This window comes from Heterodontus francisci, unplaced genomic scaffold (assembly GCF_036365525.1).
Source record: "Heterodontus francisci isolate sHetFra1 unplaced genomic scaffold, sHetFra1.hap1 HAP1_SCAFFOLD_221, whole genome shotgun sequence".
Taxonomy (NCBI): domain Eukaryota; kingdom Metazoa; phylum Chordata; class Chondrichthyes; order Heterodontiformes; family Heterodontidae; genus Heterodontus; species Heterodontus francisci.
In genome coordinates, this window is record NW_027141485.1 from 1,132,920 (window position 1) to 1,160,143 (window position 27,224).

The 27,224-nt window shown below is 44.8% G+C and overlaps 1 non-coding gene across 1 annotated transcript; it reads right to left on the reverse strand.

Moving 5' to 3' along the window:
• Positions 1-18,893: 18,893 nt before the first annotated feature.
• On the reverse strand, positions 18,894-18,967 carry trnat-ggu (transfer RNA threonine (anticodon GGU)). Its single transcript has one exon. It is a non-coding gene; the product is annotated as a tRNA-Thr (tRNA).
• Between the last annotated feature and the right edge of the window lie 8,257 nt (positions 18,968-27,224).

Consider the following 27,224-nt stretch of genomic DNA (forward strand, 5'->3'; position numbering starts at 1 on the left):
GGGCAAATGGATAGTATTCCATCACACTCCAGACTTGTGCCTTGTAAATGGTGGACAGGCTTGGGGAGTCAGGAGGTGAGTTACTCACCGCATGCTTCCTACCCTCTGACCAGCTCATGTAGTCACACTATTTCTAAGGCTACTCCAGTTCAGTTTCTGGTCAATGGGAACCCCCAGGAAGTTGATAGTGGGGGATTCAGCGATCGTAATGCCGTTGAATGTCAATGGGAGATCGTTAGATTCTCTCTTGTTCGAGATGGTCATTGCCTGGCACTTGTGTGGCGAGAATGTTACTTGCCACTTATCAGCCCAAGCCTGTATACTGTCCAGGTCTTGCTGCATTTCTACATGGACCTCTTCAGTATCTGAGGAGTCGCGAATGGTGCTAAATTTTGCAATCATCAGTGAACATCCCCACTTCTGACCTTATGATTGAAGGAAGGTCACTGATGAAGGAGTGAAGAAGGTTGGGCCGAGGATACTACCCTGAGGAACTCCAGCAGTGATGTCCTGGAGCTGAGATGATTGACCTCCAACAATCACAACCATTTTCCTTTGTGCTAGGTACGATTCCAACCAGTGGAGAGTTTTCCTCTTGATTCCCATTGACTCCAGTTTTGCTCTGGCTCCTTGATGCCATACTCAGTCAAATGCTACCTTGATGTCAAGGGCAGACACTCTCACCTCACCTCTTGAGTTCAGCTCTTTTGTCCTTGTTCGAACCAAGGCTGTAATGAGGTCAGGAGCTGAATGGCCCTGGCGGAACCCAACTGAGCGTCACTGAACAGGTTATTGCAAAGCAAGTGCCCCGTCGATGACATCTTCCATCACTATACTGATGATTGAGAGTAGACTGATGAGGCAGTAATTGGCTGGGTTGGAATTGTCCTGCTTTTTGTGTACAGGACATACCTGGGCAATTTCCCACATTGCCGGGTCGATGCCAGTATTGTACCTGTACTGGAACAGCTTGGCTAGGGGCGCGGCAAGTTCTGGAGCACAGGTCTTCAGTACTATTGCTGGAATATTGTCAGGGCCCGTAGCCTTTGCTGTATCCAGTGCCTTCAGTCGTTTCTTGATATCACGTTGAGTGAATCGAATTAGCTGAAGACTGGCATCTGTGATGCTGGGGACTTGAGAAGGAGGCCGAGATGGATCATCAACCCGGCACTTCTGGTTGAAGATTGTCGCAAATTCTCCATCCTTGTCTTTTGCACTGATGTGCTGGGCTCCCCCATCATTGAGGTTGGGGATATTTGTGGAGCCACCTCCTCCTGTTGGTTGTTTACTTGTCCACCACCATTCATCATTGGATGTGGCAGGGTGTAGATCTGATCCGTTGGTTGTGGGATCACTTAGCCCTGTCTATTACATGCTGCTTCTGCTGTTTGGCATGAAAGTAGTCCTGGGCTGTAGCTTCATCAGGCTGACGCCTCATTTCAAGGTATGCCTGGTGCTACTCCTGGCATGCCCTCCTGCACTCTTCATTGAATTAGGGTTGATTCCCCAGCTTGTTGGTAATGTTAGAGTGGGGGAATATGCCGGGCCATGAGGATATAGAATATGGTTGACTACAATTCTGCTGCTGCGAATGGTCCACAGCACCTCATGGATGCCCAGTTATACATTGCTAGTTCTGTTCAAAATCTATCCCATTTAGCACAGTGGTAGTGGCACACAACACGATAGAGGGTATCCTCAATGTGAAGACGGGACATCATCTCCACAAGGACTGTGCAGTGGTCACTCCTACCAATACTGTCATGGACTGATGCATCTGCGGCAGGCAGATTGGTGAGGATGAGGTCAAGTATGTTTTTCCCTCTTGTTAGTTCCCTCACCACCTACTGCAGACCCAATCGAGCAGCTGTGTCCATTGGGACTTGGCCAGCATGGTCAGTAGTGGTGCTACCGAGCCACTCATGGTGATGGACATTGAAATCCCCCAGCCAGACTACATTCTGTGCCCTTGCCACCCTCAGTGCTCCCTCCAAGTGGTGTTCATCAGTCTCTCGCTGTCTCTTGCTGGTTTGCTCAGTACCTTTCTCTGTCTGTTCATTTCTGAGTCCTGATAATCTCTTCCTGGTTTTCTGTGTGTCTTTCTCTGCCTGCCTCATTGTCGGTGCTGATACTCCGTGTCCTTGTGTCATTGCGCAGTGAGGGTGAGTCCGTCAGCACGTGTGTTGCTGAGTCCGGGATTCTTGAGAAATCCGACTGCAATCCTATTTTTATAAAAACATTGGGGAAATAACACAAACAGTTCACTTTCAAAACATCAAGTATTTACCCATAATAACAAGATGCTTCCGAAGGCACTCGATTGCAATCAGCTTCTTCCTTCTCGTGAACACATCAATCAGTAACAAATCACTTTTGCTCACACGAACGCAAACTGCAAACATGGACCAGCCGAGTCTCTCCCACTTTGTCAACCTCTTCCTGCAGAGCCTCCTCTCCACCACCAGATGGTGATGTTGGCCACAATAAAACCAGGACAAATGGTCACAGTGAGGAGACGGTCAGCAACAGAAAATAAAACAATAACAGGGAAAACCTTTACACAACAACAGGGTACATCTTTACACAACAGGAAACATATTTACACACCACGAAACACCTTTAGACAACAGGGAGAATACAATCATACAAATGCCTTGTTTCTCCATCTCAGTCTCGTTGTCTCTCTCTCTGTCCCTCACATTTGCTTCCTCACAGCCTATTCTTGGTTTTCTATGTGTTTTTCTCTCTGTCCCGCGTCGATGGTGTTACTCAGCGTCTTTGTAACATTGTGTAGCCAGGCTGAGCCTCCCAACACCTGTGTTGATGTAATAAAAACAGAAAATGCTGGAAATGCTCAGTAGGTCTGGCAGCATCTGTGCAGAGAGAAACAGTTAACAGTTCATGTCTGTTTCGTTAGTTCACATTAACTTTGTTCTCTCTCCACAGATGCTGCCAGACCTGCTGACTATTTCAAGCATTTTCTGTTTATGTTTCAGATTTCCAGCATCCGCAGTATTTTGCTTTTGTACGTGTGTTGCTATGTCTGGGACTGTTTGAGTGCAATGCTATTGCTTTATAAACAGCGTTGAAACAAACATTTATCTCGCGAACACACAGCACTGAAACACAGCTGGATATAACCAGCAGCCTGCAGCAGAGGGCGCAGTGGAAGTTTATCAACACAAATAATTCACCAACATTATATTTACTGCTATCCACAATCACACCACGCTTCATCTTAACACGTTTTACTCTTTATTTACATCAACTTCTTCCTTCCAGTAAACACTTCAATTTGGAACACAGCTTCCAAATCACCTTTATTCACAAACCCGAACACACATCAGCCCAGACTTTCCCCTTTCTGTCAACCCATTCCTGCATCACTGCCTCTCCACCAACAGTTGTTGCGAGAATCATACAATCATAGAATGGCTACAGCACAGAAGGAGGCCATTCGGCCTGTCGAACCCGTGCTGGCTCTCTGTTTGAGCAACTCACCTCATTTCACTCCCCAGTCAGTTCAATTTTGGAGGTGGGAAAACTTCTCGAAAGAATAATTTGGGACAAAATTAATCGTCCCATGGACAAATGTGGGTTAATTCAAGAAAGCCAGCATGGATTTCTTAACGGAAAATCATGTTTAACTGTCCTGCTGTAGTTTTTTGATGAGGTAACAGAGAGGGTTGATGAGGGCAATGCTGTTGATGTGGTGTACATGGACTTTCAAAAGGTCTGGCAGCATCTGAAAGGTCACTGACCTGAAACGTTAACTTTGCTTCTCTCTGTCCAGATGTTGCCTGACCTGCTGAGTATTTCCAGCATTTCTTGTTTTCATTATGGAACAGAGTTCCCTTTTCAAACTTACAGAATTAACCACAGTAATGTACTCTGAGATTCAAGTTAAATATCAGCCCAATATTTACACACATTATGAGTTTATAAGTTTCAGTATTAATTCCCATTAGTGCATCCTGACATATATATTAGATATAACATAACATAAGAACAGAAGAAATAGGAGCAGGAGTAGGCCATTCGGCCCCTCAAGCCTGCCTCGCCATTCAGTAAGATCATGGCTGATCTGCCCCAGACCTCAACTCCTCTTTCATGCCAGCTCTTCATAGCCCTCAACTCTCCAATATTTCAAAAATCTATTTACATCATCTTTTAATACTTTCAGTGATTTAGCCTCCAATACTGTCTGGGGTAGAGAATTCCAGACATTCACTACCCTCTGAGAGAAGAAATTCCTTTGCACCTCAGTTTAAATGAGTGTCCCCTTATTCTGTAACTGTGTCGCCTAGTTTGAGATTCCCCCACTCGTGGAAACATTTTCTCAACATCTACCCTGTTAATAAAAACAAGAAATGCTGGAAAAACTCAGCAGGTCTGGCAGCATCTGTGAAGAGAGAAGCAGAGTTAATGTTTCAGGTCAGAGACCCTTCTTCACCCTGTTAAGCCCCCTCAGAATCTTGTACGTTTCAAAAAGATCACCCCTCATTCTTCTAAACACGAATGAATAACCTGTTTAGCCGTTCTTGATAAGTCAACCCCTTCATCCCAGGAATCAGCTGAGTGAATCTCTTTTGAACTCCTCCAATGCCAGTCCATCCTTTCTTAAGTCTAAATCTCAAGTGCGATATCAGATTGAGAGAATCTGAAAGATAGTATAACCTGAGATACAAACTGAGAATTCAGTTTAAAACTCCCCCGGATTGTGAAACTAAAAGATACAATAGCAATTCAATTTGTATAGACTGTGCGTTGGATCATATTCCAGCCTTCATACAGTATCAGACTGGAAGATACTGTAGCAATTCCATTAGTGCAGACTCAGCTCTACATTACAGAGCAGGGAACATATTTAAACAACCGGGAACACTTTTACACAAGACGGATCATATTTACACAACTGAGAAGATCTTGACCCAACAGGGAACCATTTTACACAATAACAGAGAACATCTTTACACAACAGCGAATATAGTTACACAACAGAGAACATATTACACAGCAGGAAATATCTTTAAAAGAACACAGGGAACATCTTTACACAACAGAGAACACAATTACATAAATCATCAGTCTTTCGCTGTCTCTTGCTGGTTTGCTCAGTACCTTTCTCTGTCTGTTCCTTTCTGGGTCCTGATAATATCTTCCTGGTTTTCTGTGTCTTTCTCTGTCTGTTCCTTTCTGAGTCCTGATAATCTCTTCCTGGTTTTCTGTGCGTCTTTCTCTGCCTGCCTCATTGTCGGTGCTATTACTCAGTGTCCTTGTGTCATTGTGCAGTGAGGGTGAGTCCGTCAGCACGTGTGTTGCTGAGTCCGGGATTCTTGAGAAATCCGACCGCAATCCTATTTTTATAAAAACATTGGGGAAATGAACATATTTCACTAACGGGCAGCTAAAATTTAAATCAGCAGTTAGCAGAGTGGCGCAGCGGAAGCGTGCTGGGCCCATAGCCTAGAGGTCGATGGATCGAAACCATTCTCTGCTATTTATGTTTGGTAGTAACACAAACCGTTCACTTTCAAAATATCAAGTGTTTCCCCACAATAACAAGATGCGCTCGATTGCAATCAGCTTTTTCCTTCTCGTGAACACATCAATCAGCAACAAATCACTTTTGCTCACACGAACACAAGCTGCAAACACGGACCAGCCGAGTCTCTCCCACTTTGTCAACCCCTTCCTGCAGAGTCTCCTCTCCACCACCAGATGGTGATGTTGGCCACAAGAAAACCAGGACAAATGGTCACATTGAGGAGACGGTCAGGAACAGAAAATACAACAAGAACAGGGAAAACCTTTACACAACAACAGGGTACATCTTTACACAACAGAAAACATACTTACACAACAGGAAATACCGTTACACAACAGGGAGAACACAATCATACAAATGCCTTCTTTCTCCATCTCAGTTTCGTTGTCTGTCTCTCTCTCTCCGTTCCTCACGTTTGCTTCCTCACAGTCTATTAGTTTCCTGTGTGTTTTTCTCTCTGTCCCGTTGTCGATGGTGTCACTCAGCGTCCTTGTAACATTGCGTAGCCAGGCTGAGCCTCCCAACACCTGTGTTATAGAACATAGAACAGTACAGCACAGTACAGGCCCTTCGGCCCACGATGTTGTGCCGAACCTTTAATCTACTCTAAGATCAAAACTACCTACATACCCTTCATTCTACTATCATCCATGTACCTATCCAAGAGATGCTTAAATGTCCCTAATGTATCTGCTTCTACTACCACCACTGGCAGTGCATTCCACGCACCCACCACTCTCTTGTGTGAAGAACCTACCTCTGACATCTTCCCGAAACCTTCCTCCATCACCTTAAAATTATGCCCCCTGGTGATAGCTCTTTCCACCCTGGGAAAAAGTCTCTGGCTATCCACTCTATCTATTCCTCTCATCATCTTGTACCCCTCTATCAAGTCACCTCTCATCCTTCTTCGTTCCAATGAGAAAAGCCCCAGCTCCCTCAATCTTTCTTCGTAAGACATGCCCTCCAGTCCAGGCAGCATCCTGGTAAATCTCCTCTGCACCCTCTCTAAAGCTTCCACATCCTTCCTATAATGAGACGACCAGAACTGAACACAATATTGCAAGTGTGGTCTAACCAGGGCTTTGTAGAGCTGCAGCATAACCTCGCAGCTCTTAAACTCAATCCCCCTGTTCATGAAAGCCAACACACCATACGCCTTCTTAACAACCCTATCAACTTGGGTGGCAACTTTGAGCGATCTATGGACATGGGCCCCGAGATCCCTCTGTTCCTCCACATGACCAAGAATCCTGTCTTTGCGCCTGTATTCTGCATTCAAATTCGACCTTCCAAAATGAATCACTTCACACTTTTCCAGGTTGAACTCCATCTGCCACTTCTCAGCCCAGCTCTGCATCCTGTCAATGTCCTGTTGCAACCTACAACAGCCTTCCACACTATCCACAACTCCAGCAACCTTGGTGTCATCGGCAAACTTGCTAACCCAGACTTCCACTTCCTCATCCAAGTCATTTATAAAAATCACAAAGAGCAGAGGTCCCAGAACAGATCCCTGCGGAACACCACTGGTCACCGAGCTCCAGGCTGAATACTTTCCATCTACTACCACCCTCTGTCTTCTATGGGCCAGCCAATTCTGTATCCAGACAGCCAACTTTCCCTGGATCCCATGCCTCCTTACATTCTGAATGAGCCTACCATGGGGAACCTTATCAAACTCCTTGCTGAAATCCATATACACCACATCCACTGCTCTTCCTTCATCAATGTGCTTTGTCACATCATTAAAGAATTCAATAAGGCTTGTGAGGCATGACCTGCCCCTCACAAAGCCATGCTGACTGTCTCTAATCAAACTCTGCTTTTCCAACTAATCATAAATCCTGTCTCTCAGAATCCTCTCCAATAATTTGCCCACTACCTACGTAAGACTGACTGGTCTGTAATTCCCAGGGTTATCCCTATTCCCTTTCTTGAACAAGGGAATAACATTTGCCACACTCCAATCATCTGGTACTACTCCAGTGGACAGTGATGACGCAAAGATCATCGCCAAAGGCGCGGCAATCTCTTCCCTCGCTTCCCGTAATATCCTTGGGTATATCCCGTCTGGCCCCAGGGACTTATCTGTCCTCATGTCTTTCAAAAATTCCAGCACATCCTCCCTCTCAACATCAACCTGTTTGAGCATATCAGCCTGTTTCACGCTGTCCTCACAAACGACCAGGTCCCTCTCACTAGTGAATACTGAAGCAAAGTATTCATTTAGGACCCCCCCGTACCTCCTCCGACTCCAGGCACAAGTTCCCGCCACTATCCCTGATCGGCCCTACCCTCACTCTGGCCATCCTCTTGTTCCTCACATAAGTGTAGAACGCATTGGGATTTTCCTTAATCCTACCCGCCAAGACTTTTTCATGTCCCCTTCTAGCTCTCCGAAGTCCATTCTTCAGTTCCTTCCTGGCTACCTTGTAACCCTCTAGAGCCCTGTCTGATCCTTGCTTCCTCAACCTTAAGTAAGCTTCCTGCTTCCTCTTGACTAGCTGTTCCACATTTCTTGTCATCCAAGGTTCCTTCACCCTGCCATCCCTTCCTTGCCTCATCAGGACAAACCTATCCAGCAGTCGCAGCAAGTGCTCCCTAAACAACCTCCACATTTCTGTCGTGCATTTCCCTGAGAACATCTGTTCCTAATTTATGCACCCCAGTTCCTGCCTAATAGCATTGTAATTCCCCCTCCCCCAATTAAATATTTTCCCATCCCGTCCGCTCCTGTCCCTCTCCATGACGATAGTAAAGGTCAGGGAGTTGTGATCACTATCACCGAAATGTTCTCCCACCGAGAGATCTGCCACCTGGCCTGGTTCGTTGCCAAGCATCAAATCCAACATAGCCTCCCCTCTCGTCGGCCTATCGACATCTTGAGTCAGGAAACCTTCCTGGACACACCTGACAAAAACTGCTCCATCCAAACTATTTGCACTAAGGAGGTTCCAATCAATATTAGGGAAGTTGAAGTCACCCATGACAACAACCCTGTTACTTCTGCACCTTTCCAAAATCTGCCTCCCAATCTGTTCCTCCGTGTGTCTGTTGCTATTGGGGGGTCTATAGAAAACTCCCAATAAAGTGACTGCTCCTTTCCTGTTTCTGACTTCCACCCATCATGACTCAGTAGACAAACCCTCCTCGATGACCTACCTTTCTGCAGCTGTGATACTATCCCTGATTAACAATGCAACTCCCCCACTTCTTTTACCTCCCTCCCTATTCCTTTTGAAACATCTAAACCCGGGAACATCCAACATCCATTCCTGCCCCTGTGATCTCCAAGTGTCCGTAATGGCCACAACATCGTAGCTCGAAGTACTGATCCATGCTCTAAGTTCACCACCCTTATTCCTGACACTTCTTGCATTACAATAGACACACTTCAACCCATCATACTGGCTGAAACTTTGCCCTGTCAACTGTCTCACCTTCCTCACAGACTCTCTGCACTCGGTATCTGCCTGTTCAACAGCTACCCCATCCACTGATCCATAGCTCCGGTTCCCATCCCCCTGCCAAACTAGTTTAAACCCTCCCGAAGAGCTCTAGCAAACCTCCCGCCCAGGATATTGGTGCCCCTCCAGTTCAGATGCAACCCGTCCTTCTTGTACAGGTCCCACCTTCCCCAGACGGTATCCCAATGATCCACATAACTGAAGCCCTCCCTCCGACACCAGCTCTGTAGCCACGTGTTCAGCTGCACTCGCTCTCTGTTTCTAGCCTCACTAGCACGTGGCACCGGTATCAATCCTGAGATTACTACTCTGCTCGTCCTGCCTTTTAGCTTCCAACCTAACTCCCTATATTCGCTTTTCAGGTCCTCATCCCTTTTCCCAGCTATGTCATTGGTACCGATATGTACCACGACTTCTGGCTGCTCCCCCTCCCCCTCAAGAATCCTGTAGACTCGATCTGAGACATCCCTGACCCTGTCACCCAGGAGGCAACATCCCATCTGGGAGTCTCATTCGCGACCATAGAATCTCCTGTCTGTTCCTCTAACCATTGAATCTCCTATCACTATCGCTCTCCTATTCTCCACCCTTCCCTTCTGAGCCGCAGAGCCAGGCTCTGTGCCAGAGACCTGGCCGCTGTGGCTTTCCCCTGGTAGGTCCCCCCCCCCCACAACCGTATCCAAAACGGTATACTTATTATTGAGGGGAACGGCCACAGGGGATCCCTGCACTGTGTGACTATTCCCTTTCCCTCCCCTGACGGTCACCCAGCTACCTTTATCCTGTGACTGAGGTGTCAGTACTTCCCTATAACTGCTCCCTATCATCCCCTCTGCCTCCCGCATGATCCGAAGTTCATCCAGCTCCAGCTCCGGTTCCCTAACGCGGTCTGTGAGGAGCTGGAGTTGGGTGCACTTCTCACAGGTGAAGTCAGCAGGGACACAAGTGGTGACCCTTACCTCCCACATCCTGCAAGAGGAGCATGCAACTGCCCTAGCTTCCATCCCCTCTGCTCTAAATTGACAACAGAGAATAAAAAAATATAAAGTAAAACCTTACCTTACCAAACCCTCCACACAAGAGTCCTTTTTTTTGGTTGGAGGAGGAGGATGGGTGGGAGACACTACACATGTAGTGTTTCGGGTTTAGCCACTGCCCGAATATATAAGTTCACTTACCCAGCAGTCCCCGTGTCCGTGTCCGCCGAATCGGCAGGTAAGTACTTTATAGTGAAACGTACCTTCCCAGCTGCCCCCTGGCTCGCACTATCACCGCTACTGCTGATCAAAGGTGTTGCTGTAATAAAAACAGAAAATGCTGGAAATGCTCAGTAGGTCTGGCAGCATCTGTGCAGAGAGAGACAGTTAACAGTTCAGGTCTGTTTCCTCAGCTCACATTAACTTTGTTTCTCTCTCCACAGATGCTGCCAGACCTGCCGACTATTTCAAGCATTTTCTGTTTATGTTTCAGATTTCCAGCATCCGCAGTATTTTGCTTTTGTACGTGTGTTGCTATGTCTGGGACTGTTTGAGTGCAATGCTATTGCTTTATAAACAGCGTTGAAACAAACATTTATCTCGTTAACACACAGCACTAATACACAGCTGGATATAAACAGCAGCCTGCAGCAGAGGGTGCAGTGGATGTTTATTAACACAAATAATTCACCAACACTATATTTACTGCTATCCACAATCACACCACGCTTCATCTTAACACGTTTCACTCTTTATTTACATCAACTTCTTCCTTCCAGTAAACACTTCAATTTGGAACACAGCTTCCAAGTCACCTTTATTCACAAACCCGAACACAAGCTGCAAATGCTGCAAACACACACCAGCCCAGACTTTTCCCTTTCTGTCAACCCATTCCTGCATCACTGCCTCTCCACCAACAGTTGCTGCTAGAATCATACAATCATAGAATGGCTAAAGCACAGAAGGAGGCCATTCTGCCTGACGAACCCATGCTGGCTCTCTGCTAAAGCAACTCACCTCGTCTCACTCCCCAGTCAGTTCAATTTCGGTGGTGGGAAAACTTCTCGAAAGAATAATTCGGGACAAAATTAATAGTCCCATGGACAAATGTGGGTTAATTCAGGAAAGACAGCATGGATTTCTTAAGGGAAAATCATGTTTAACTGTCCTGCTGGAGTTTTTTGATGAGGTAACAGAGAGGGATGATGAGGGCAATGCTGTTGTTGTGGTGTACATGGACTTTCAAAAGGTCTGGCAGCATCTGAATGGTCACTGACCTGAAACATTTACTCTGTTTCTCTCTCCACAGATGATGCCAGACCTGCTGAGTATTTCCAGCACTTTTTGTTTATATTTCAGATTTCTAGCATCTGCAGCATTTTGCTTTTATTGACTTTCAAAAGGAGTTTGATACAGTGCAACACAACAGACTTGTGAGCAAAGTTACAACTCATGGAATAAAAGGGAGAGTAGTAACTTGGATATGGAATTGGCTGAGTGACAGGAAACAAAGAGTAGTGAGCAATGGATGTTCTTCGGGCTGGAGGAAGGTTTGTAGTGGAGTCAGTGTTGGGACCCTTGCCTTTCCTGATATATATTAATGACCTAGACCTTGGTGTACAGGGCAGAATTTCAAAGTTTATGGATGATACGAAAATTGGAAGCATTATGAACTGTAAGGATGATAGTGTAGAACTTCAAAAGGACATAGACAAGTTGGTGGAATGGGAGGACAGATAACAGGTGAAGTTCAATGCAGAGAAATGTGAATTGATTCATGTTGGTCAGAAGAACATGGAGTGACAATATAGAACAAAGGGTACAATTCTAAAGGGGGTGCAGGAGCAGAGGGACCTGGGGGTATAAGTCATTGGTTGAGAGAGCGGTTAATAAAGCATACAGTATCCTCGGCTTTAGTAATAGAGGCATAGAATACAAGAACAAGGAAGTCATGTTGAACTTGTATAAGACACTAGCCTCAGCTGAAGTACTGCGTCCAGTTATGGGTTCCACACTTTCGGAAAGATGTGAAGGCATTGGAGAGATTATGGAAAAGATTCATGAGAATGGTTCCAGGGATGAGGAACTTCAGTTATGAAGATAGATTGGAGAAGTTAGGACTGTTTTCCTTGGAGAAAAGAAGGCTAAGAGGAGATTTCATAGTGGTATTCAAAATGATGAGGGGTGTGGACAGAGTGGATAGGGAGAAACTGTTCCCACTTGTGAAAGGATCGAGAACGAGAGGGCACAGATTTAAAGTAATTGGTAAAAGAAGCAAAAGCGACATGGGGTAAAACTTTTTCACGCAGCGAGTGGTTAAAGTATGAACTGCCTGAGAATGTGATGGAGGCAGGTTTAATTGAAGCATTCATAGGGGAATTAGACTGTTATCTGAAAAGGAAGAATGTGCAGGATTATGGGGAGAAGACGGGGAAGTGACATGAGGTGAATTGCTCATTTGGAGAGTCAGTGCAGACACGATGGGCCAAATGGCCTCCTTCTGTGTAGTAACAATTCTGTGATTCCAATATTCAAGTCATTTATATATATGGTGGTCCTGACACTGACCCTTGTGGACATCACTGTTCAGCATCTTCCATTCTGAAAAACAACCAAATACCACAACTCGCTTTTCTTGATATTTCATGCATTTTTTAATCTAAGCAGATACTGACCCTCCTATTCCAGGAGCCTCCGTTTTGTTACCCAGCCTTTTATGTGGTAGTTTGTCAAACGCTTTCTGAAAATCCATATAGACAACATCCATTGCTTTCCCTTCATCAACCTTTTCTGTTATTTCATCAAAAAAAATCAGTTATTTATTAATAGATGCAGCACTGAAACAGGCCCTTCGGCCCACCAAGTCTCTGCCGACCAACAACCACCCATTTATTCGAATCCAACATTATTCCCATATTCCCGACCACATCCCCCACCACCTACCTCCACTGGGGGCAATTCACAATAGTCAATTTACCAATCAATCTGCAAGTCTTTGGCTGTGCGAGGAAACACACGCAGTCACAGGGAGAACTCAAACTGCGCACAGACAGAAGCCAGAACTGAACACGGGTCGCGGGAGCTGTGAGGCTGCGGTGCTAAACACTGATCGCCCAAAATGACCGTAGCAGGACTCGAACCTACAATCTTCTGATAACTTCATTAAATACACTGAAGTCAGACGCCTTATCCATTAGGCCACACGGCCAACAGCGAAGGATTGGAGAGGTGCTGAACCTCTCAGTTTTCGGTCTACCCAAACCAAGTTCAAGACCTGAATAATGAACCGATTGCCTCATTAGTTCTGTGAATAATACAGTGATTTAATAGACAAAGTTTTGAAACATTCCTGCCCATAAATCTTGATAACAGATCTCCTGACTCAGAATGTTTAATGGATACAGTCCTCAGATCCGACAAGGAATCCCTGAACATCCACAGGAAAGACAGTGTGGATGAGGAAATGTAAGAGCCGGGAGCTGAAACTCAGGGACGGCCGAGCTCTCCTGTCATTGAGCTTGTGTGTCTGCTCTGCTCGCCGCACTTCCGGCTCTACTTTGTTTCCAATGAAAAGATGAAAAGGGCCGTTCGGTTTTCCTCTCACTGACAGTGTGTTTCACTCGGGTTAATATAACCCGGGACTTTTGCTGCTGAAATGAATTCTGCAAGGTCCCAGCAAACACACCGGCTCCCTCCTTTCTCCCCTCTTTCTATCGGATTGTTTTACCAGGAGGGGCTCAATAATAACAAACCCCCTGCAGGGAATGACCGCAAATTGAGCATCTAAATGGGGCAAGTGGGCAGCTTTCTGGGTTCTAGGTTCCCCCTACCCCACCCCTCCCTCCCTCCAGTCCAAGCCCCTCTTCACTTTCTTTGGGACTTTGATGAGGGTGAAATGGGGAAAGTTCCCATTGATGTTTGAATGCTGAATTGCTGCAAAGATCTGCGCACGCGCGGTGTTGCTCCGCCCCCTGTGGGACGTCACTATGAGGAGTGGAGCGCATGCGCATCCTTTCCCCAACCCAGTCTGTGAGGCCATTCACTCAATCAGGGGAAGATGCTTTAAATCAGCTGCTAATGGAGACTTCCCAGGCCCGGGGGAAGGGAACAAACAGCATCTGCTTCCAGCAGCCATTGCTTTGGGAGCGTGTCCGCAGATGTGCTCAGAGATTAGCATTGAGTGGTGGGAAGTTGAGGGGGAGTCGGGAGTGTTTGTAACAGACACTGTGGAGCAGGAGCTGCTCCCGGAACATGGAGTGAGCCGGGGACACGGGGAAGGGAGAGTTCATTCTCGGACAGTGTCTGTACAGGCTCAGGGAGACACAATGGGAAGAAATCACTATTGAAAACCACTGACAATTTCACCACCCAAAGGAGAGGGAATTTTCCTGCTTTAGTTCCAGTCTCTCACTGTTTGTTGGATCGTGAACAGTGGCGGAAGAATAGCCGCAAAATAACGAGCGTTTATTGCAGACACCAGGTGAGAAGCATGAAAGGCACGTTTTAAATAGTGGCTGCTTGTTTTCCGTTGAAATAGAAATGTGACTGTGTAAAGGTCACTGCTCTATCGGACAGTCCCTGTCATTGAGCAGTGCAGGGCTTGTGTTGTTTCTGAATGTCACAAACTTGTTGTAAAACCACTGCAAACACCTGGTAAACAGAAGCTGAATACTGCAGTACTGCAGTGGAGTCAGACACTGACACTGTTTGTGTTCCTGGTTTTCATTTCGCGATTGTTCATAATGATTATTATTGGGACGATTACATTGATCGCTTTTGTATCTTCTATCTCACCAGTTCTTTCATTCCTGCAGGAAAATACATGAAGGAACCTGACTGGATGTGGTGATTCTTGGACACAAGGAAAAGTGCAGCGAGCTCGTTCCAACACACAGTCGGTACAGGATCACTCCCAAAGCACAGAGATACTGCCAGCTCATCAGTTCCACTGGTGAGTCAGACAGACACTGATCCCAAAGTCAAGAGACACATTTTCAATCCAACAGTCAAACAACAGCAGGAGAGACAGAAGTTGTTACCATTTCACTCCAATTCAATACAGCTGACAGGTTGATACATCAATCACAGTCCAAAAACAAACCCATCATCAGATCTAAATAAACTCTGTCACCATGGTTACATTTTAAATATAAACCTTGAAACAGAACAGACAAAATTTGCATGATTGAAAGGTACAGAATGAATGCAAGGAGGCTTCAAAGGGATTTGGACAGGGTAAGTGAATGGGCAAGAACATGGCAGATGGAATATAATGTGAATAAGTGTGAATTTCTCCACTTTGGGAGAATAAACAGAAAGACAGAGTATTTCTTAAATGGTGAGAGGTTGAGAAGTGTCGATGTCCAAAGGTACCTGGGTGTCCTTGTTCATGAGACACTAAAAGCTAGTGTGCAGGTGCAGAAAGCAATTAGGAAGGCAAATGGTATGTTGGCTTCATTGAAAGGGGATTTGAGTACATGGTTAAAGATGTATTGCTTCAATTGTATAAAGTCTGGCTGAGACTGCACCTGGAATATTCTGTACTATTTTGGTTTCCTTATTGAAGGAAGGATAGACTTGTCACAGAGGGAGTGCAACAGAGATTCACCAGACTAATCCCCTGGGATGGTGGGATTGTCTTATGATGAGAGACTACAGAAACTGGGCCGAAACTCTCTGGAGTTTCGAAGAATGAAAGGTGATCTCATTGAAATTTACAAAATTCTTACAGGGTGTGACAGGGTAGTTATGGATAGGATGTTTCCTCTGTCTGGTGAGTCCAGAACAAGGGGACACAGACTCAGAATAAGGGCAGGCCATTTGAGACTGAGATGAGCAGGAATTTCTTTACTCCGAGGGTGGGAAATCTGTGGAATTCTTTATCCCAGTGGGCTGTGGAAGATCAATAATTGAACATATTCAAGACAGAAATCGATCGATTTCTAAATACTAACAAGATCAAGGGATATGGAGATAGCAGGAAAAATGGCGTTGAGGTAGATGATCAGTCACGATCTGTTTGAATGTTGGAGCAGGCTTGATGGGCTGAATGGCCTAATGCCCCTATTTCCTATCATCCTTTGAATCCCAAAAATGTACATCGGAACGTTAGACCAAGTTATGCATTCCATGCCAGTTCAAAAATCCCACAGAGATTAAGACTGAAAGATACAGTATCAATTTCATGACGACAAAATGAAGGACTTGGAGCTTGCAGACCAGCCCATGTATAAGATTGAAAGTTATATTTTCATTCACAATCGTTTTCACAGAGCTAAATATTAAATACCAATCCACAACTTGTACAGGACTACCAAATAAAACCTACAACTGTAAAATACAGTTAATCCATATTTTAAATTAAACACAAGGCAAACAAATATTGATACATTAAGAGAGTGGGAAACAGTGAGAGCAGAGTGGAGCATCAAGAGCCCAGGAGAGAGAGGGAGCAAGAGTTCACTCGGAGAGCAGGGAACAGCGAGAGCACGCGTCAAAAAAGGCAAAGGAATCCACAATTAATGGTAAAACACTGAATGGTGTAGAGGAAGTGAGGGACGTTGGAGTGAATGTCCACAGATTCCTGAAGTAGCAGTACAGGTTAATAAGGTGGTTCAGCAGGTATATGGAATCCTTTCCTTTATTAACTGAGTAATAGAATATAAGGGTGATCTGGGTGTCCATGTCAATAAGTCACAGACAGCTAACATGCAGGTGCAGCAAGCAATTAGGAAGGCTAATAGTATGTTAGCCTTTATCACAAGAGGATTTGAGTACAGGAGTAGTGAATTCTTGCTTCAATTGTATAGAACCCTGGTTAGACCGCACTTGGAGTACTGTGTACAGTTTTGGTCTCCTTACCTTAGGCAGGATATTATTGCCATGGAGGGAGTTCAACGAAGGTTCATCAGACTTGTTCCTGGGATGGTGGGATTGTCCTATGAAGAGAGATTGGGGAAACTGGGGCTGTCTTCTCTAGAGTTTTGAAGAATGAGAGGTGATCCCATTGAAACCCACAAAATACTTAAAGGACAGTCAGGGTAGATGCAGCTAAGATGTTTCTCCTGGTTGGGGAGTCGAAAATCAGGGGACACAATTTCAAAGTAAGGGGGAAGCCACTTAGCACAGAGATGAGGAGAAATGTTGTTACTCAGAGGGTTGTGAATCTTTGGAATTCTCTACCCCAGAGGGCTGTGGAAGCTCAGTCGTTGAGTATGTTTAAAGCAGAGATTGACAGATTTGTAAATACAAATGACATAAGGGAATATGAGGAAAGTGTGGGAAAAAGGGCATTGAAGTGGATGTTCAGCCAAGATCATATTGAATGGCGGGGCAGTCTCGATGGGCTGAATGGCCGACTCCTGCTCCTATGTTTCGATGTTCCTAACTCCACATTATCGATGAGACACAGCCTGAGGCCGACTTGTCGGGTGGTGCAAACAGATAACACTGCTTCTGATCTTCACCAGAACAGAGACTGAGATGTAACATTGATCATCAAACAGACTGTGAGAGAATACAACAGAATAAAACACATGGAGAGACACTGTGGAATAACAAATAGATTTGATTGGAATGTTGAATTTTGATTGGAATGAATAAAACACCAGAAACAGCAGATTAAATTGGGATTCTCATCATTATATTGATCTGAGACAGAAAAGAGAAACTGATGGGAAGAAGGAAGAATGGAACTGTTAAGTTTTTTTGAGTTTTTCACTCACCCATGAAAGCTGATTAAAAAAAGATGCAAATAACATAGAATTTCACCAAAAAGGGAGATTAAATGCTGCCGAAACCTTGGATCGAAGGATGCCCCAACAGATCACCTGTTTAACTGTCTCCTCACTGGGGGATTTCAATCAGTGAGCAATATTATTCGCTACCTTTTTTTTGTTAAATGAACCCAGAACTGTCACTTGGAATTAATATCTGCATTCCCACTCCTGAATATTTTCTGGACACATTTCCTGCTGAAAGAACTAAGAACTCTTTTCTAATTTACACAATACTATATACACATTCATCAAACCTCTTAAGCTGGCATCTTTGGTGCTGCTCTCTCTTCTCCCAAACCTCATCTCATGTGACTATTACATCATCACTCTGACAGTGGGAGGGGTTGATCCCACTATCTTCAGCATTAACCCTTTACATCCTTATACTACACTGTCTGTCCAAACAAATGGGTGGAGGGAACTTCCTTCATTTATTCAAACACTTGAAAATCAACTCAAAGCCATCAGAGAGAGAGAGGGAGAGAGAGTGTCAGAGAACTTCCTGCATCCAGTCCTGACCCTGTCATACTCAGCAGCTGCTCACCCAGACCCCACTCTCATCAACACTGAACATTGTTACAGAGACCCTTCAAATAATGTTTATAAAAGGCGGAAAAATTCAAAGTTCATCGCAGCCGGATTGAATGGAAAAAAGTTTAATATCTTCTCACCGTCTCTCAATACCCACGAGACATAGGTTTTCTTATTTGGTTCCTTTGATTTTTCTTGTTCCTGATTGACAAATATTCCAAACCTCGGATCAACCTTCCCACTCGCGTCATGTCCCCAGTCTCGGTTAAATGCAACACATAACGACACAAACACTCTGAAACATACAACGCAGTCACACTTTCCTTCAGTGAGATTAATGTCGAGCTGTTTTCCAGATTGAATGTAACCGTGAACAAATTTGTATCAAAGAAGTTGCCTTTGGCGTATCAGCACTGAATTTCTGGACAAGGAGGAACAGCCATTCCCAACTCACATCCTTCACAAAGGCTGTTTTCTCCTGTGACTGAAATTCATCATGCAATTTGAATTCCAAGTTCAAGTTCACAAAATAGAGATATAAATGATTGACAAGGAAACTTCTGAAGCATATCACAAATGTGACATAAGGCTCTGCTGGGAGTTGAACCCAGGCTCTTCTGTTTACCAGACAGGTGCTTTAACCAACTAAGCTACAGAGTCAAATCACAAATGCTTGTGTCGTTGAAATCAGAGGAGGATCTGTTTATTCTCATCACACGTCTCCACTGGTCACAACATATTTTAACTTTTCCTGCTTACTGATCCAGTCATATACTCTATTTTTCCCAAAACTGAGAATGGAGGTGGAGGGGCGACATGATAGAGGTTGACAAAGTTATGACTGGCAGAGACAGAGTGGATAGTCAGAAGCTTTTTCACAGGGCGGCAGAGTCAGTTACGAGGGGACATAGGTTTAAGGCAAGAGGGGCAAAGTTTAGAGGGGATGTGCGAGGCAAGTTCTTTACACAGAGGGTGGTGAGTGCCTGGAACTTGCTGCCGGGGAAGGTGTTGGAAGCAGGGAAGATAGCGACGTTTAAGAGACATCTTGACAAATACATGAATAGGATGGGAAGAGAGGGATACGGTCCCCTGAAGTGCAGAAGGTTTTAGTTTAGACAGGCATCAAGATCGGTGCGGGCTTGGAGGGCCGAATGGCCTGTTCCTGTGCTGTACTGTTGTTTGTTCTTTGTACATAGATAACACGTTTATAGATGTGGTCACCCACAGCTTAAGAGTATGCAGGGAGAGAGGGAATGGGTGACCACCAGGCAGTCAAAAAGAATCAGGCAGGTAGTGCAGGACACCCCGAGTGCGTCTCACTCTCCAGCAGGTATTCAGTTCTGAATACAGAGGACAATGATGCTTCAACTGGGGAGTGCAGCCGAAGCCAAGTCCATGACACCATGGGTGACTCAGCAGCAAAGGGGAGTACAGGGAAGACTGGAAAAGCCATAGTGATAGGTGATTCAATCGTCAAGGGAACAATCAGGTGTTTCTATGGCCACAGACGTGAATCCAGGAATGGAGTGTTGGCTCCCTGGTGCCAGGGTCAAGGATGTCATTGAGCACTTGCAGAGCACCCTGAAGCGGGAGGGTGAACAGCCAGCAGTGGTAGTCCACATCAGAACCAACAACATAGGTAGATATAAGGATGTTGTGCTGCAGTCAGAACTTAGGGAGTGAGGTAAGAAATTAGCAAGCAGGACATCAAAAGTAATAATCTCCGGATTACTCCCCGTGCCACGTGCAAGTGAGTACAGGAATAGATGGATAAGACAGATGAATGTACAGGAATAGATGGATAAGACAGATGAACGTGTGGCTGGAAAGATGGTGCAGGTGGGAGGACTTTAGATTTTTGGGACAGGTTGGACGGGTTGCACCTGAACCGAGCCAGGACGGAGTTCCTTGCAGGATGTTTTGCTAGTGCTGTTGGGGAGGGTTTAAACTAGTTTGGCAGGGAGATGGGGACTGGAAGGTAGAGTCAGATCAGAAATGAAAATGGAAGGCAGAAAATTAATGGAGTCTGGAAGAGAGAGGAAACACTGATTAGAAACTTCAAAACAAAAAATGTTGGCAGTGCTCAACGATATCTAAATCAATGCAAGGAGTATAGCAAATGAAGCAGATGAGCTCAGGGCACAGTTAGACACATGGCAGTATGATATCATAGCTATTACACAAACATGGCTAAAGGAGGGACAGGCGTGGCAGCTCAATCTTCCTGGTTTCAGGGTTTTCAGACGTGAGAGGGAAGGGGATAAAAAAGGAGGGGGAGTGGCAATTTTGGTCAAAGAAACTATTACAGCTGTGAGGAGGGATGATATGTTGGAAGGTTTATCAAATGAGACCGTATAGATTGAGCTGAGAAACAAAAAAGAGGCAATCACACTGCTGGGAGTGTACTATAGACCCCTAAACAGTCAGAGGGAGATGGAAGAGCAGATATGTAGGCAAATATCTGAGAAGTGCAAGACCAATAGGGCAGTAACAGTGGGGGATTTGTACCACCCAAACATTAACTGGGATACTTTTTGTGTAGAGGGAATTGAGGGAGCAGAATTCTTGAGGTGCATTCAGGAGTACTGTTTTAGCCAATATGTAGCAAGTCCAACAAGAGAGGGTGAAGTTTTAGACTTAGTTTTAGGAAATGAAGAGGGGCAGGTGGAAGGAGCGGCAGTGGGACATCAATTTGGTAGTAGTGATCATAATTCAGTCAGTTTTAATATAATTATGGAAAGGACAAGGACAGAACAGGTGTTAGAGTTCTCAATTGGGGGAAGACCAACTTTACTAAGGTGAAGATTGATTTACCGAAAGTGGACTGAAAACAGGTAGTTGAAGGTAAATCAGTGTCAGAGCAGTGGGAAGAATTCAAAGGGGAGATTCCAGGGGTTCAGAGTCAACATGTTCCCACAAAGAAAAAGGGTGGGAAGGCCACATCTAGAGCCCCATGGATGTCAAGGAGTTTACAGGTATAATAAGGCAGTAAAGGAAAGTTTATGCCCAACACAGAGAACTGAATACTACAGAAAGCCAAGAGGAGTACAGAATGTGGAGGGGGGAAATCAACGTTGAAATTAGGAAAGTTAAGCGAGAGCATAAAAGAATATTGGCAATCAAAATTATGGTGAACCCAAAGATGTTTTATCAATACATTGAGAGTAAAAGGATAAATAAGGAAAGAATAGGGCACAGAAAAGACCAAAAAGGTAACCTATGTGTCGGGCAGAAGATGCTGGCATTGTTCTGAATAAATACTTTGCATCTGTCTTCACAAAAGAGGGGGAAGATGCATATATTGTAGATAAGGAAGAGGGGTGTGAAGTATGGATGTGATCCATACAGAGGGAGAGAGGACATATTAATGGGATTAGTGTATATGAAAGTTGATAAATCACGAGCGCCGGATGGAATGCACCTCAGGCTGTTAAAACGAAGCAAGAGAGGAAATAGCAGAAGAGCTGATCATCATTTTCCAGACCTCACTGGATACAGGTGTGGTGATGGAGGATTGGAGGACTGCTAACGTTGTACCTTTGTTTAAAAAGGGAGTGAGGGAGACCAAATAATTACAGGCCAGTCAGTCTAACATCAGTAGTGGGCAAATTATTGGAATCTATTCTGAGAGACAGGATAAAATGTTACTTCGAAAGGCACAGATTAATCAAGGATAGTCAACATGGATTTGTTAAGGGAAGATCTTGTCTAACCAACTTGATCGAAATTTTGAAGAATTAAGAAGGAAGATAGATGAGGGTAGTGCAGTTGATGTAGTCTTCACGGATGTAAATGTAGGGGGTATGAGTTTGCAGATGGCACAAAGATTGGCTGTGTGGTAAATAGCAAGGAGGATAGCTGTCGACTGCAGGAAGATCTTCATGGTCTGGTCAGATGGACAGAAAAATGGCAAATGGAATTCAATTCAGAAGTGTGAGTTGATGCACTTGGGGAGGTTAAACAAGGCAAAGGAATACACAATTAATTGGAGAAGACTGAGAGGTGTAGAGGAAGTGAGGGACCTTGGAGTAAATGTCCACAGATCCCTGAAGGTAGCAGGACAGGTCGTTAAGGTGGGAAGAAGGGATATGGAATTCTTTCCTTTATTAGCCGAGGTATAGATTCAAGAGCAGGGAGGTTATGCTGGAACTGTATAAATCATTAGTCAGGCCACAACGAATACTGTATGCAGTTCTGATCACCTTATTACAGAAAGGATGTAATTGCACTAGAGAGGGTGCAGAGGAGATTCACGAGGGTGTTGCCGGAATTGGAAAAATGCAGCTATGAGGAAAGACTGGATAGGCTGGGGCTGTTCTCCTTGGCACAGAGAAGGCTGAGGGGAAATCTCATTGAAACATACAAAATTTTGAGGTGCCTGGATAGAGTTGAAGTGAAGGGCCTATTTACCTTAGCAGAGAGGTCAGTGACTGGGGGAAACAGATTTAAAGTGATCTACACTAATGGAATTGATTCTGTATCTTTCCATTTCACAGTGTGGGTGAGTTCTGAACTGGTATCTAATTTGTCTCTCAGGTTACAATATCTTTCAGCACCTTAGAAACTTTCTCTGTAATGAATGTTGAACTTGTATGTAACTTGTATCTCAGGGTACACTATGGGGATGTTTAAACATCCTTTATCATGAATGGATGTGAGCTTTGAGTATGGTATTTAATTTAAATCTCAGGATACATCATTACGTTAGATTCTGTGCCATTCAATCAGTACCATGTGCCAATTCTATCTGATATTTAATTGATAGCTAAGTCTGCATTATATTTAGATTGACACATTGTATTTCAATCTGTTAATGAGTGTGACTTTGACCTGGGATTGAGGTATCTGACTGTCAATGGGAATGAATTGGGTTGAAATGGAAACAACTTATTTCTCTCCTGCTTTGTTTGATTGTTGGATTGAAAGTGTGTCTCTGGAACTCGGGATCAATGTGGGCCTGACTACTTCTGCAGTCTGAGACCAGGGAACTGATGAACTGTCTATCCCTCTGTACTCTGAGTGATAATGTACCTACTGTGTGTGAGAGGAGCTGGCTGCACTGTTCCTTGTGCCTCGAGTGCAGCAACCATCACATTCATCACGATTCCTTCAATTATTTGCCTGTATGAAGAAAAAATATGTCTTAACTCAAGAACAGGGGAGGTGCAAAATATCAAAGAGGTGAATTTAATTTCGCAATTAATAATCATTAAAAACACCCACAAATGAAAACCAGTGTCAGTAACTGTCTCCACTGAAGTACTGAAGCTCCCAGCTCCTGCATCACAAGTGTTCTGGGCAGATCCATCCAGACAAAACACTGCACTGGGATCGTCCCAACTGCTCGATGCTCTTCACATATTTCCAGCCACCCTGCTTCATATGCACAAATAAAGAAAAATAAAGCCCCATATGTATATCCCTCAATTCCTTTCTTCCCATACAGTTGTTCCACCTCCCCTTAAATGCATCGATATTATCGCCTCGACCTCTCCCTGTGGTTGCAAATTCCAGATTCTAACCACTCACTACATAAATACCTTTTTCATGAATTCCTCATTGGTTTTATGAATGTCGATTTTATATTTTTGGCTCTTGTTGCAGACAACACCACAAGAGGAAACATATCTGCATGTATTCTATAGAAGCCCTTCACTATTTCCTCACTTTTTTCATTTGTTAGTGTGATGTAGGCATCACTGGCTATGCCAGCATTTATTGCCCATTCCAAATTGCCCTTGACAAAATGGTGGTGAGCTGCCTTCTTGAGCTGCTGCAGTCCTTGAGATGTAGGAATTCCAACGGTGCTGTTTGGAAGGGAGTTCCAGGATTTTGACCCAGTGACAGTGCAGGAATGGTGATATAGTTCCAAGTCAGGATGGTGTGTGGCTTGGAGGGGAACTTGCAGGTGGTAGTGTTCCCATGCATCTGCTGCCCTTGTCCTTGTTGGTGGTAGAGGTTCCAGGTTTGGAAGGTACTGTCGAAGAAGCCTTGGTGTGTTGCTGCAGTGCATCTTTTAGCTGGTACGCACTGCTGCCACTGTGCATCAGTGGTGAATGGAGTGAATATTGAAGGTGGTGGATGTGGGCAATCAAACAGGCTACTTGAGTGTTGTTGGAGCTGCACTCATCCAGGCAAGTGGGCAGTATTCCATCACACTCCTGACTTGTGCCTTGTGAATGGTGGACGGATGTGGGGAAACAGGAGGTCAGTTACTCGCCGCAGAATTCCTAGCCTCTGACCTTGCTCTTGCAGTCACAGCACTTATATGGCTGGTCCAGTTCAGTTTCTGGTCAATGGTAACCAATGGTCAATGTTAATGGTGGGGGATTCAGTGATGGTAATGCCATTAAACATCAAGGGGAGATGATTAGATTCTCTCTTGTTTGAGATGGTCATTGCCTGGCACTTATCTGATGCCAATGTTACTTGCCACTTATCAGCCCAAGCCTGGATGTTGTGCAGGTCTTGCTGCATCTGGACATGGGCTGCTTCAGTATCTGAGGAGTCATGAATGGTGCTGAACATTGGGCAATCATCAGAAAACATCCACACTTCTGGCCTTGTGATGGAGGGAAGGTTGTTGATGAAGCTGCTGAAGATGGTTGGGCCTAGAACACAAGCATAAGGAATTCCAGCTGTAATGGCCGGAGACTGAGATGATTGACCTGAACAACCACAGCCATCTTCCTTAGTGCTAGGTATGACTGCAAACAGCAGAGCATTTTGCCCCGATTTCTATTTACATTGGTTTTGCAAGGGCTGCCTTGTTGCCATACATGTCAAAGGCTGTCTTGATGTCAAGGGCAGTCACTCCCACCTCACAATGCAATGTTTCTTTAACTCTAAAATAAAAGCAAAAGTCTGTAGATGCTGGAAATATGAAATAAAAAAAATGCTGGAAATACTCAGCAGTTCAGGCAGCATTTGTGGAGGGAGAAACACAATTAACATTTCAGGTCTGTGTCCTTTCATTTTACAATATGCTTTATGTCCTGGTAGATAACAGTGCATTCAATCTGCAGTAATGGAATGAATACTGTATCCCCCAGTCTGACCACTTGTGAGATTTGTGGAGTGGTGTGTAACATGTAGCTCAGTCTGCAGTCTGGGTACATTATTGAGACTTTACAATCAGGGACTGTCTGTTCTATCTGACATTGAATTTGTAGTTCAGGCTGCTGTCTTGTGAGAGTGACACAGTGCCTTGCAATCTGATAGTGGGTGTGATTTTGGACTGGGATTGATGTATCTACCTGTCAGTGGGACGGAGTTGGGGTGAAATGGAAACAACTTCAGTCTGTCATGCTCTGTGTGACTGTTGGATTGACTGTTAGTCTCTGGAACTGGGGATCAGTGCCAGTCTGACTAGTACTGCTGGCAGTGATTGTGGAACTGATGTCTCTTTTCTCTCTGAATGATACTGTACTTACTGTGTGTGAGAAGTCGGCTGCACTTCCCCTTGTGCTGAGGCATCATTCTATTTATTCTGCTTCCTTCAAGTATTTGCCTGTAGAAAGAAAAAGTATTTATTATAATTCAGGAAGAGGTGTGGTGGAAGTTACAAGAGAGACCAAAACAATCTTTGAATGAATAATCATTGTGAACAATCACAAAGGAAACCCAGCAATACAAACAGAGTCAGTGTCTGATTCCACTGCAGTCCTTCAGCCCCCAGCTACTGCATACCAGGGGCTTTGGCCGTTTTACAACAATTAAATGACATCCAGAAACAATCCACTGGGCCATGAATGGGACTGACCGACGGAACAGGGACTTTTACACAGGTCAGATTTCCAGTTCCCGCTCCCATGGTCTAACCGTTCAAGCGAAACCAAACAGCCGCTGTTTAAAATGTGTCCTTCACACTTCTCACCTGGTGCCAATAATAGATTCTCTTTGTGTAACTCCCCACATTCTGACTGTCCGCTTCTATTTCCACACTTCACTGTCCAATAACAATAAACTGCGGGACCAGGCTGGATCGCTCTCTTTGAGCTGGCACGGACATGTTGGGCCGAATGGCCTCATTCTGCGCCGGAAATTTTCTATGTTTCTGTTTGCTGAATTGTTGCCTGAATCTGCGCCTGCGCTCCCCTCCCCCAGCACTGCCTGTGAGCGGAAGAAGATGGTTTGAAACAGTCGCGAATGGAGAGATCCCGTTCCCGGGGGAAGGAAGCAAACAGCAGCCTCCTTCCAGCAGCATATCGCTTTGGGAGCGTGTCCGCAGATGGACTCAGAGATCAGCTTCGAGTCCGGGGCAAGTTCAGGGGCAGACGGGGGCTGTTTAAAAGAGGCGGAATGGAGAATCAACTGGTCCCGGAACATGGGGTGAGTGGGGGAAGGGAGAGGCCATTCTCAGGCTGTGTGTCAACGGGGAAAGGGGACAGAATGGGAAGAACCTGTTACTGCAGTGCAGTCAAACAATGATAATATTTGGATGACTGGGCTTCCTTTGTGGGGGCTCATTATTATTCGAGAGATTAAATTCATTAAAATCCTGTATCTTCTATCTCACCTGTATTTTAGTTATAAACATACTTTTGTTCAAACAGACAAATAATTGAATGAACCAGAATAAATGTGATGTTTCCTCCACCCAAGTTACAAGGAAGAGTGTCACCAGCTCCTTCTCACACACAGTCCGTACATTATCACTCACAGAGCGCAGAGACACAGACAGGTCATCAGTTCCACAGTCTCAGACAGCAGAAATAGTTCCAGAGACACATTTTCAATCCATCAATCAAACAGAACAGGAGAGACAGACGTTGTTTCCATGTCACCCCAACTCAGTACCACTGATAGGTAGATTCATAAATCCCAGTCCAAATTCTCACCCACTATCAAATTATCAGTGTGTCAATCCCACAATAGTGCAACCTCAGCTACAAATTAAATACTCATAGAACTGACA